The 13,675-nt window shown below is 39.7% G+C and overlaps 1 protein-coding gene across 1 annotated transcript in view; it reads right to left on the minus strand.

Moving 5' to 3' along the window:
• Nucleotides 1-13,675, minus strand: part of Naa15-16 (N-alpha-acetyltransferase 15/16) — a 47,226-nt gene that overhangs the window by 13,499 nt on the left and 20,052 nt on the right. The window lies entirely within an intron of this gene.

Genomic DNA, 13,675 nt, shown 5'->3' on the forward strand with positions numbered 1-13,675 from the left:
TAACGATATAAACGAATTCGAAAAGAGCGACGGCAGTGCATACAAAAAGGACATAAGCCATGGGAAGCACAAAGGAACAATGAACGCCGAAACAGGTAACTGAAGAGTCTAACCCCTGAAAGTCTGATGATAATCGTGATGACGTTCAAAGATTTATATTCGATCTACCGCGTTGACGTAACTTCAAAAGGGTATCTGACGCTTTTGCCGATACCACCAAAGGCATCGCCATTTTACCGTGCTTTTACAGATATTATCCACAATATCGTAACAGCAATAAATAGCGCGATATGAAAAAGTAAACTCGTTCGATTTTAAAATTCGTGGTGTCGATTCTCTTCTATACTAAATCACGATTCTCGTTTATCGCCGTAATACGTTACCAATGCCCCCGTTTTTACGAAGTCGAACGTTCGTGAGAAGAATGGGAGAAAGGTTAAATTCCTCCTAGAACCACGGGCGTGTGTAGCCAACGTACGTATATAAAAAGTAGAAGAAAAAAAGAAGAAAGAGAACGACTAGATATGAAATATTTAAAAATCAAAACCGATGCACGCGTTCTGATAATAATTGCGACAATGTTCTTCGTATCTCGTCGGGTCATTGTATGCAGATCGAAGAACACGACTGGTATTCAGTGGGTTCAGTGGTATATTACGTATTCGAAGAGTATCGTGACCGTAATGGCGTGTATGAGACGGTGAACAATTCGAACGCACCACTGACGAATGCATTGTCAACCGAAGCAACGACCGATCAAAGCGTATCGAGCATTCGAACGCCCAAACGATCGTAGCTTCGTTCGCTTCCATGAGAAAGCTGCGATCGATTATTCACATTCGCGGGTCGGTCAAGAACCGTGATTCATCATCGATCCGGACAGTTCCCGATGTTTTTGCGTACACGCGCCTTCCCGTCGACTTTGCTCGATCGTTCGACGCGCTTCGATACGATATATCATGGTGCAATGATGTTAAATGATTTATAATTGATGTAGAAGCCACTGTGAGCTCGATAACTGTCGATCGATCTTTAACTATAAACACCGAGTGGAACAGCGATACTATTGTCCTTAATTGAAATTTGAGGAGAGACGTCGTTGCTCCGTTTATATAACGATTCGAAACATGATTTTTCTAATGGCAGGGAATAGTTTATAAATATACAGGAAATCGTTATAAGAAACATTGTTCGAAATAAGAAGGAAGTACGTTCGGAACGTAAGATGAATGAAACGTATGTAAGAAACGCTAGGCAAATTTCAACAATGGCTCGGTGCTATTGTGATTTTCATTCTGGCCAATTGTTCGCTTGTCCTCGAACAAATAGCCATAAGCGATTCCGTCGACTTGGAACAGTTAGAACACGAATATACGTAGCCAGCGATCTTACAATTTGAAAGTTCCCGGTTTCGATCGAGAACTTTAAAAAGCTCTCCATATAAATATTCAAAATTTATAAAAACGTAATAAAGAGTACGCCAAATTGAGAAATTTATCGAAACTTTTATTCCAGACATTCTATTTGATTGCGCATGGAGGATCTATTCTCAGAAGGTACAGAAACTATTCACCCCATTCTCAGCTGTGCCATTTATTACTATACGTCCTATCCATTAAGCATGAGAAACACTTAAGAATAGAATCTTTCAGGCTGATCTATTTTCTGGCATGAAATTTTTAATGGAGACGATCCATGTTTAGAAGCGAGAAGTGGAACCTTTCCATGATCATCAACTGGATTGTCTTCGTACCGTCTTCCACGAAGCGATCAAAGTGCATCAATCCGCTCGTGGACTATCCCCTTTCGGTCTGTGACGCAAATCGGAGCTGGATTCGTTCGCCTTTTTCTTCATCGATTCTCACTGATTCACTTCGACCTGCCACTCTTGTTTCATAACGAGCGCGAAACCGGTGAAAAATAGATTTCACGCGAAACGTGATTTCAGTGCCTCGGTCTCGTCTGCGCGTTGCATCAAATTTTGCAAATAGCAGCAAGCAATAAGTCCAGATATAGTGAGTAGAACAAGGTCCATAGAGGAAATGCCTGTTTCGTGGATCGATCGGTCTTCGTCTCTCCGAGTTGTTTGAGACTGTTTGAAATTGTTTTACTTTTACTCTATTCTTGGCCGTTATGACGTAAGATGAAAATACATATAAGGATCGTTGTCGAATGAACGCAAACACTGAGCTAGCCTTGTCATCAAACTGCAATATCCTCGGCAAATAACAGGTAGTACGATACTTCTTATTATCTTCGCTCTTCACAAGTTAACGATGTATTATAATAATTTATGTATTATAATAATACATAATAATATTATGTATTATTATAATAATATTACGTATTATTATAATAATTTAAGCGATTGAGTATTGTCTTAAAACTACACGCGCGTTAATAAGTAGAATACCTATTAACTAAAACGTGCAATCAGTGAAATTTGCCTATCTTTTACGTCAGAATAGCCCATCCGCTTTTAAATTAAACGCAACCGTATCACATTCTTATCTGCAATTGCAATACGCTGACGCTTGGATCCCGTTTTGCCCGAAGCATCAATTGCTAAAACGTGTTACGATTTAACAATCGATCGAATTTATGATCCGTATCAAGCTCACCTTCCATCTCTACCATAGTCAGTACGTAAATCCCACCGCACCGTGACCTTTCCTCCCCTGACCATAGCGCAACTACAACTTCGATTGAAACCTCGGCAAACGATCTCACCAGCGTTCCATCGGAAATTTTTCTTCAGAGCTTTCCTCTCGTTTCGGGATCGGCGGATTTTGCCCGATAACCTGCCAGCGATATCATCGGCCGAGATATATCGTGGCCGACGACTCGCCCACGTTTCCCACTCGTGTTCTATATGTAGTGAAGGGTGTGTGCAAATGGTTACACGGAGCAAGTGCTAGGCGTGGCTCATAGAGGAGAAATAAGAAAGGGATCCGTGGTCTCTCTCTTTCTCTCTCGTGGCAATATCGACTGGAAAGGCCTTAACGTTACCGCTGGAGCGACGCCACCGGAATGTTAACTTCCCATGGTGGGTTTCGTGATCGACGCACGAAAAGAAAAGGCCAGTTTCGACCGGGTCTCTCGCGGCAAGGCGAGCGTGATCGAATCCCGGATTCGCCGTGGCAAGGTCGTGATCCCCGACCATGTTGAGAGAGTGCATCGACAAGCCTTTTTTCAAATTCTATCAGCAGGATGCTCTTCGACGATCCTCCCTGCGCTTTGTCCTGCCTCCTTGCTTTCTTTTTCTTTACGTCCGTTTGAATATCATGCGTCAGACTTGGCCATCATTTCCATTGTATCCAACTTTTTCGGCTGAGAACAGCGCAGAAGCAGATACGAATCGCTCAGAAACTAAATTGATCGACTACGTGAATAATCAGGGAATAAAGAAGAATGTGTTAAATACTGTAATGGGAAAATTTACGATTGTTTATGTTATTCCCTTGCAATAAATGAAGTTATAGAGGTAAATCCTTAGTTTTTTGAGATGTTACGATACTAATCGTTTATTCAGCAATTATTTCTAAGTATACTGTATACGCTCGAGAGAAGTATCAAAAAAAGGGAAATTTGTAATTGAATTGGCTAAAGTAACCGTTTGGAGAACGATCGCATTGGTTACGCGTGTTTATCGAATCGGTGGTGTTTCGGTAGAGAAATAAGTTAATCACCGCAATCCGGTGATTGTGCAACAAGCAATTGACAAGTAGTCATTAATTTATCTCTATCCTTTAAGTCTACTTAAAAATAAGTGGAAACTATTTCTAACTGTGCAGCTATAAAATATGCATAATCTTTGTTTTACACTTTCTTTCCTACAATTTTCACCTCATATGTCTGAATGCCGCTGTATTCTTAATAAAACTGTTGTAGACCGTATATTGTACTGGAAGAGTGTTATAACTACAACATAAGTGACTAACTATGATTTCCATTATTACCAAGATCTTCCAATATTACTCCTTTATTACGGGAGCAATGGAATTGAATTTCCCAGTAAGCAGCCTGGAAGGTCTTGCCAAAAGTCTCAACGAAAATGTTTCATGAAACGGACGAGTCGTCCCGAGCGATATAATCGCGATATTCATGGCTCGCGCCATGAATTACCGCCACGTAACAGTTCCTTAGGCATTTTCGCTACAAAGGAACGCGAATACGAGAAATTGAATGACGAAACAGCGCCTGAATATTAATGTTCATTGCCCGTGGCTCAACATGCATTATAATCCAGACGAGAATGCAAAACACATTTCGTCCGAACTATTTCCAGCGTTTCACGAACGAAAAGTCCCGTCGCGATAAAATTCCTTACGAAACGATACGAACGAATACCGCTAATTCATAATCTCCTCCTCTTGACGAGAAGTAAGAATTAGGTCCGATCTGTCGATGCTATTCTTAGGATACGATGAATTTCAGAGAAACAGCGACGTAATGTTTCTTCGATTCTTCACTCGTCAAACAATGGTGGAGGATTTCGCGTATGTTACGAGAGCACAACGAAATAAATTCGCGTTACAATTCGCGAAAGAGCCACAAATAGGGAAAGAAAATGGCCTTAAATCTTCTCCAGTAGGTCTTTGCTTTCTTGTAAACTTTCACCGTAACGATAATTCTTCGCGTTATATTTCCGTGAAATTCAATAGCATTTGTTTAAAAAATTGTCACATTTTGCATCCCTTTAAATATCCTGTTTTTTATCGACTCGTATAGACTCGTAAGTCTTGATATTTTTCCCTCTTTACAGCATTAATGGCGTTGCGTGCTATTCGAACGAACTGCAAATACGCGATTTCTTTCGGTTGACTAATATGGAAAACGTATAGATACCTAGACGTGAATAGGCAAATTCTACGAATGAGAACGCACGAATACGGAGATTTTACGCATAAAACGCACGAACAATTAAGGTTACGTTCACCGATAATCGCCGCCGTTGTACATTTTTCTCTTCCTTCATTCTACATTTACTTCGAATGCAGCTATGACGTGCATCCGATATCTCGCGTTTCTCATAAAGAAATGCATTCGTATAAATTCAAGTTTTTACCGTGGAAAGCACAACGATTTACCTTTATAGGATACGAACGATTTCGATATCCGATGACTGGTAATTGGCTCGAAGTATTGGAAATTATTTTAGGTATTGCAGCGTCGTGAATTCAAAGTGAAAGAGGCCTTTGTACAGATATTACAGAGATATGAAATAATATTCTCAGAAGCTATACTTATCAACTTCATAAATTTAAATGCATAGAAAAGTGAGAATTATAAATATTATTTTCATAAATTTATTTTCGCTGTAAAATATTTCCTCTCACAATTATGCACATTCTATTTTTAATTATTAGTCACGGGAAATGTTCCTCAATGATGTCGTCCGTTTCTCAACTATAAGATAAAAGAAATTCCTATGTATATAGTATGAAATACTTGATGCTATTGCATTCTTTCTCTGGAAAATTTCATGTAACTTCAGAGATTTTCCTGCATTTTGGAGAATTTCCTACCATTTCCAACCTTCCTGTGTCTTCAAATTTTTCAAGAACCTCCAACCGAACGACAACGATTTCACAATGATCACACGTATAGCAAGATACGCGTTAATAATGTAGGTAGCCCTTTCTCCGATACTTTTCCAGGCGACAAGACCTGAAAGCTTGTCAACTCTCGCAAGAAGACAATAGGGCGGTTCGAGCGTAAAGATCGAGTGCGAACAAGCGCGGAAAACACCGAAAAGGAAAGGACGCGAGTCGAATCTCAACGAAATCGCGGCGAAAGCGACGGATGTTAGCGGTAATATGCAGCGGCGAGCAATGACACTTTCGCTAGTCGCTCTTCTTCTTCTATAGAAGGTCATTGTACGTGTAAAAATACAGACAACACGCTGACGGAATTCGTAATGAGCGATGGAACAAGAGCGGCCGCGTTTAAGTAGAATTTCTAATTCCGCGAGCGAAAGGGAAAATCGGTCGGAGGAAAGTTCTGCCGGCAATGCCGATGAATCGCAAAGCAGACACACGTCGCATCGTCCTTTTTCACGCACATTCAGATCAGAGTAGATGAGATTTGTTCTCAAGTTATCGAGAATATTGCCTTGACCGAATGATTCGCATAGTTCCTTGTGATGTTTAATTAAATCGTGACCTAGTTACAAGAAAATCAGATGATAATTCTTATTGACTGCTTGTATATGAAGCATCGCGTATTGTATCGAAATATCGATTACCTGTACATTAAATAGTTTTAAGACCAGTTACATTTCCTAATTTCCCTTTTGCTTTAAATTAAATTCAATGAAAGTCGTGTAATAAAAAAAATATATATCTATATCAGTTTTGATCCAAGACGTATGCAACGGACACATATATCAAATGTTAATCAATATGATTTTTGTATTTGATCTGAACGTTCTGTTGTAACTTTTCTTTTTTATACCGTACATGACACGCGTTAATAAATATCTGTACTTATTCAATGATGGAACAATTTTATAAGCTTTGTATACATGGCAAATACAATTTATATCCTTCATCAGTGCACGGCTCGTGAACACTAATTCATTAAGTAAATGTCCTTGCTTCGTTAACTTGAGGCAAAGAGAAGTCAGCAAGGCGTATGTAATGCCGTTTGATTTTTTAAAAGCTTACGAGTATCCAAGTTGCCTTTCTTTATTCAGATTCTACGTCACGTTCCACTAAACGTATGAGACGTATCGATCTATCTCGTTATAGCTTGTTTTACGCAAGAATTTCCAAATTTGCATTAACACGACTGGACAAACACTATAAAACTGTTTTCGTAAATTCTTGTTTGCGCTGAGATCCGTTTGCTTTAATCATTCTGTTATCGAACTCGCGTGTTTGTAAGCCTAGTTTTTATAGCAGCCGTATTTTATCACAATGTTCTCCGAAGATTTATTCGCCACAAGTGAATGAAGCTCTTCGTTCTTCACATAAAAATTTTATACGGCTTATTTATAACGTTTGAGAAAAGAACTGCTAGATATTATTAAAGAGAAACAGTGTATTCAACTGCACGCAATCAGAAAATTACGCTCGCATCGAGATCTTCCATGCCGTCCCATTGTCGTTGACTCAATTACGGTCACGTTAAATGATTAGTTCTAATCGCAAACTAACGAACCACGAGTTTCATAGTTATTATTCAACTACTAACAATCATCGTCTCGACGAACCTACGCCCTAACGACTACTGTGCTGAAGATTTTTTCGTTCTAACCATTCGCACACGTTAGATTACATCGTTCCGATCAATTTACCTCTATAGCTTTCCCACTTATCCAAACCGAATAAGTATATCAAAAATAGAAAAAATCAATTCTGAAATTGTTCTTATTCCCACTACTAAGATGGGCTTTAATAGAAGTTTACATGTTATTGTATACGATTCTACGCAACACAATCGTTGCTGTCGCGAGAAACAGCACGAGAACCTCGGAATCTCTTCTGTCCCATCGTTCAAATCACCGGAACGAACGAGCAGAATTCCAAGAAAAAGAATGCAACTGCTCATCCCTATTTCGGTCACGTTCGTGTTGAATGATTGTACAAGCACCGGTACACTGTTCCAGAAAGCGAAAAAATAAAAAAAGAAAAAGGAAAAACAACGCGACAGGGTATCTCCCCAGATTTCTACGTCACAGATTGACAGAGAAAAGCAAAAACAGGGATAACGCAGTTAACTTGGTGACTTTATGGCGAGAAAAAGAAAGCTGAGACTTATGCAGTGAATTGTTACATCTCGCGACCAATTTTTTCAGAAATTATATTACTATAGATCCAAGGAGATATTATATCGTATTGTTACTCATACTTATTTTCGAAACAAATTTTACCCGAGCTGGAATTAAACACAAATTTCTCTCATAATCTCAGCTGCGCGATAAAAGCGTTTGCTTTGAAACAAGAAGCGTACAATAGGAAGATACTGAAGAGTAACCGTTTAATATGTCTAATAACAAAGTAACATTATTTTCAAAAGCGTCGGCGTATATTGTAGCTGAGCGTACCACTACAGGATTAAAGGCCGTGACATCAAGCTACGCACCGGGGAACAACCTTTTCGCCGTGATCTTGAAATTAACCAGCCCGTCCTGGTTCTCAAGATACGCCACGATAAGTCACCTGTGAGAAACAGCATTCTCGGCTTTTGTGCGAAATTGCGGGAAAATACGCTGGCGCGTAGACACCTCGTGAGTTGGACGACAATGGGCGCGTGTCGTGGGGAAAAGAAAGAACTATCGAAACGACGGGAATACTGGACAGGTTTAATTAAGAGCTCGCGAACGTCGACATTTATCGCGTTCCATTGTTAGGACCGCTCGTCTCGAAATCATCGCGGCAACTGTTTGTCAGAAGCTGGTAGATCAAGCACCGCGCGAGATCGTGTTAATGAGAGATTCGAGGTGCACGGTCGTTTCTCATGAAATTACAACGAAGAAAATTTCTCGAGTTTCCCTGGGTATTATTCAGACGAGAGAAGAAAATCAGGAAGTGTCGTATTATTCATGCTGAAAATTGGTCTCTCTCGGTTCGTGCGCGCTGACTGCGTTTCCGAGACGCACAGTGACTAATTAAACATAATTAGAGAGGCTGATATGAATCTTAATAACGTCGAGATATTGGTCGTGTTGTTGATTCGTAGACGTAGAGCTATTCGCGGATCGATCGCGACAAGTAAATGTAGTAAATTGATAAGGTACACGAGGTAAGCTTCCTGCTTCCGTATTGGATATATCTGGATCGTTTAAGCGACGTTTAATTATTGTATAATAGTTCGGTCGTATCCTGAATGAAGCAATGAAACTCCGTTTAACCCATTAAAGACTAAGGCTATCGTAACGTTACAAATACTTCAGTTTTTTTTCAATTTCATAAAATTGTAGTATATAGATAGAAAAAATAGTAGAAAAAGGAAATATCAAGGGAATCTTTGAAATTCATTTTCGTAGCCAGAACGTTGAAAAACAGAATTCGATAATGTAAATAGACCGAAAAAGAATTGAAAATGAAAGGTCGTGTTAACGCAATAGCTATCCTTAATGCAGACTGTATTAATGGCGTCCCGAATAAACGTTATCAAAAATCTGACAACCGAATAAACGTATCGTCTGTTCTCTCTCGATCATCGCAAAAATTCCAAACCACGACCTTCCCAACCACTATGTTCATCTTTGATACTATCTCTACCACGAAAAAAATTTTGGGAAATATTTCGGGTGGCACAGCATGGCGCCAGAATATCGGTAACGGCGGCGTGGCCGAGGAAGGTCACGACCATCGGCGACCTTGATACCAAGAATCTCTTCCGATGACTCACGCACGCTAGACACACCGCTTCGAAATAAACACGCATCCTCATGCGGCCGGCGATCTTCTCGCGGGAATCGAACCGACTTCGGAACGTCCTTAGTTTCGTGTGTGCTGACTCAAGAGGTTCCTGGGAAAAACGTGAATGAACGATCAAGTCTTAAAAATAACCTCCTGACCGTTGCAGTCTGGCTAGCTACTGTTTCAGGATGTGCGTCACTCGATTGTTCGTCATAATCCGCGGCTCGACGATGCCGTCAGAGACCGAGAATACTATGTCATCGACGTCGGCATAGAAGATTGCATACAGGACGTGACGACACGAGAGGAATTGATGGATCATCGAGTGGAGCAGCGTGCGTTCCACCAAATATGGTCAGCGAGATCGGATCCTAAGATCGATAATGATGCAGCGGTTTTGACAAGCGGAGCTTGGAATTTTGGATAGATCGATTGCTGCAGAAATTCGACTGGTTCGATCCTATTTGGGGACGATGCACGGGCATATACTAAATAAGGCATTGGGGAATGCGAATCCTCGTGTTACTGAATTATCCGAGGCGAGTAGAAATGCAAATGTACGAGCGTAGGATCGAAAGTCTGGTCTGTTTGATTGGGATGCAGTTTTTGGTCGTTGCATGAGAAATGAGTTTTTTCTCCTTTGATTTTGCTCGCGACGTGTCAAAACAGTATTAAAAAAAAGCATGCCTTACTTTGTTATGATCGTAAATTTCACGATCTTCGTGAGCAAGAGATTGTTGGAACTGTGTCGAAAACATGCCGAAAATTTGTGCTTCATTGTCTATGGAAATATTAAAACTCTGGTAAATTATCTTAGATATCGGAATATCGATAGTAAAAATTATTTAGTGAAGATTTTTACATAATAATCTCAAAAAAACTTCTTTAATATTAAAACTCGGTAGATTTCAAAGAAAGGCTTCTATCAATACCAAAAGCATTTTAAGTAAATAAATAAAAATGCCGAATATTTATCAAAAGAATTATCTCTCAGAGTTAATTTTGCGATAAAAACGTTCTAAACTTGGATCGTCGAGGTTTATATCAAATTTACGACAAAGTACGAATAAAACGGAGAAGTCCACTGATTTAAATACTCTCGAAAATTTTCCTCCTGCCGATATTTAAAATATAAGTCACAAACAGACGGAGAATGTTAGATCGAAAAGTATTAATAAATTTAAGAAATACAAGCAAATATATATGAAGAAACTCAAATTGTTCTTGGGTCTAAAACGCGTTTCACACAAACGAAGGTAAGAAGGAAAAAAACAATTCCATGTCGTTAATGATAATTCCTAGTCCTTACACAATGTGACGAACGGAAGTGGATAAATCACTTGTAACATCATCAGAGATCGCACTTTGCGTGATACGTTTGGTCTTCAAGTTCACGTCTGCGACGCTTCTTTTCACATTTACTTTTTATTTAAACGAACGTAATAAAAACAGATTAAACTTTCTCCTCCTCTTCTTCTTACTCGTATCATTTATTTCTAGGGGAAAGAGTCCTAAGAGAATACAAACGTGCCGTACAATGTAGAAACAATAAATTTGAGAAACTCGAAATTCGACCGAACGAAAAAGGAACCGACCTTGTGGAATAATATACATAGATCGATCGTGCTCGTGACTCGACATGGCCGATGCTTATCAAAGATGACGATGAAATTTCGTGGACGCGTATTGGACAAGTGGGCCAAACTTCCGCGCACGATCGTGTTTATTGCACGTGACCGGCATCACGGAACATTTATGCGCGCTCTTTCGCGCGCTGATATAGACTCATGCACGTGCCATAAAAAAGAAAATTTGCACTGTCACGCGAATTGCAAGCACGTCGCTCTTAATCACTAATTATAAAACAATTTATCTGAAGTTGCAGGAGTTATATGTAAACGGAAATTATTTACACTTGGTGTTGATAGTGCTAAAAAAAGGTTGACGTGTTTTCGTCGGAATGTAAATTAACCTTTCTAGCGATCTAAATAAAGATTCATTTTTTCAATCCCTTCTTGACATTTTTATGAGTTTTAGAATTTACAATCCTGAGAATCTTTAACGTAATGACTGCCACGTCAGACATATTTGGTTGATGCTCAGGCAAGAATCCGTCATTCATTGTCGAATTACTCAGTTATCATGTATAGGAATGATTACTACATACGGTAGAGTATTATTTCGTTCCGTACGTCTACTTTGTACAAACATCTTTCACACACCGCGACAGAAGTTTCTTGATAATCTTTATGCCAAAAAAGTACACGATGACCTGGAAACCTCGGGCATTATCAAAAGCAGCGATTGCAGGGTACGAGACGCTTCAACAACTTTGCTGTGTCTCGTTACCGTGCTTTCACGTTCGCACTATAAAAGGACCTGGCAATAAAACGCGGAGGAAAAAGAAAAAGCGAAAGAAAGGGGAATAAACACGCGACAGTTATTAGCCGAGATCAGTGGCCACGTCAATTAACATGCAACCGACGCGCGACTTACAATTCACGCGAGGTGATTCCTGAGTGGCACGATCGTCGATAGACCCGAAGTGTCTGTTTCCGTGCTTGTTACCGCGGTGACACGATCGGTCGCCTAATAAGCGTCCACTGTGGAATGTTGGGCGATTCTATGGACCCTGACGTGGTCCTTTGACAGATCGTGGCTGCTCGATTGAGACATTAACCCGCCACGGGCGAAGGAACGCGAGAGCCTAACGAGACACACGTAAGGATTTACGTAAAGGAGCGCAGCACACGTCTCGCGACGTAACAGAGTTATTTCCGAACTCGCGAATCGCGAACAAAAATCTCGCGCGCCGTCTCGACGGCCACGCGAACGAGAAGACCAGTTGCGAATACCTATTTCATAGAGTCACCGCGGAATCGATCGGTAAAAAGCAGGTTTTCCCAAGCTCGTTTCCGTTTACGACTGCGAACAAGCGATCGTATCGCGTTGCATCAGTGGTATTACGAAAAAATTATTTAATTGGACAACTTGATGGAAATATTGGTCGACGACGGGAGAATTCTTGCCTCAAATGGATTAGAATCCTGTTCCAAGTAACTTCTGTCGTATTGTTACTAATGATTAACCTCTACGATCTAACATTGCTATTGTGAATAGATCTATACAGAGAATGTCGTAAGCATTTATTATATCAAGACACGACAAATTGTCAAATATTGGATGGACACGATGTATGACAATATTGCTCGATCATAGAGTATCAAGGGATTGTGAAAGAGTTAATTTGAGAACGTGATTTCCTAGGTGAATAACATTAAATGTGTTTGGCAACACTGATAATCGAGGATTAAGAATCATATCGTTAATGTGCCGATTCTTCAAAGGTAGATTGCTTACTCATCTTCGTCGATCAAGGAATCTCTTCTATAATCAATTAGTACCTTTTGTCAGTAGATCGTACGATACGGAACATTGACAAAGCCTTCCATTCTGGTGACCGTATGAAATCACTGGATTAAATTCGAGATCTTCGATGACGAACTTAAATATTTGTGAAACTGGTTTTTACACTTTACGCAATTATAAGTCAAAGCTTCTGGATGGCTTACATAATTTATAAAAAACTAGAAAGAATGTTAAATTCTAATATTTGACGATCCTGAAATTGGCAAATGTGTCCTGGTTTCTTTACGAAAGCAGTTTCTAACGTTCCATTAACACGAATTAGCTTCATTAGCGATCAGAATAACTACAATTGTAAATAGAAGATCTAGTTTGGTAACGGCGCGTTCACATGCTTGGAGGAAACCTAATCACAATGTTGACGAAACATGGTGAAAAAGAACACAGTTTACACTCGAGAACCTCGAATATTATTAACACGTATCGTGGCTGTCACGTAAAAATACGAATTCCGTAGACTACCTGCCAAGTGTCAGCGAAGCTGAAACAAAACGATACGTCACTCTAATTCTTAAACTTTTCTTCAAAACTTATGTCCTTTCAAAAATAAAACGCACCAGCTGAATCCTCTAGACGTAATACAATATCCTACGACTTTTCTTCGAGGAAACTTCGATATTACTTTATTCCTGCAAGTTATTTTGTTGTTTATATCATACCTCTTCTCTGACTCAAATAATCCTAATATAGAATTACGCGAATCATTTCCGCGTTTCTTATATCTTCTGTTGTCGGATCTAAGCTACGCCATATTTTCTCCTTCCTTCGTTACAACATTCCAGACTAATGATCTCTCCTAATATATCTGCAACAAATTTAATTATTCCGTAGAAAATTCAAAATCGAAGCTGCTTCAAATAACCTTACGTTACTATATT

The sequence above is a fragment of the Bombus vancouverensis genome, chromosome 2, assembly GCF_051014615.1.
Source record: "Bombus vancouverensis nearcticus chromosome 2, iyBomVanc1_principal, whole genome shotgun sequence".
Lineage (NCBI taxonomy): Eukaryota > Metazoa > Arthropoda > Insecta > Hymenoptera > Apidae > Bombus > Bombus vancouverensis.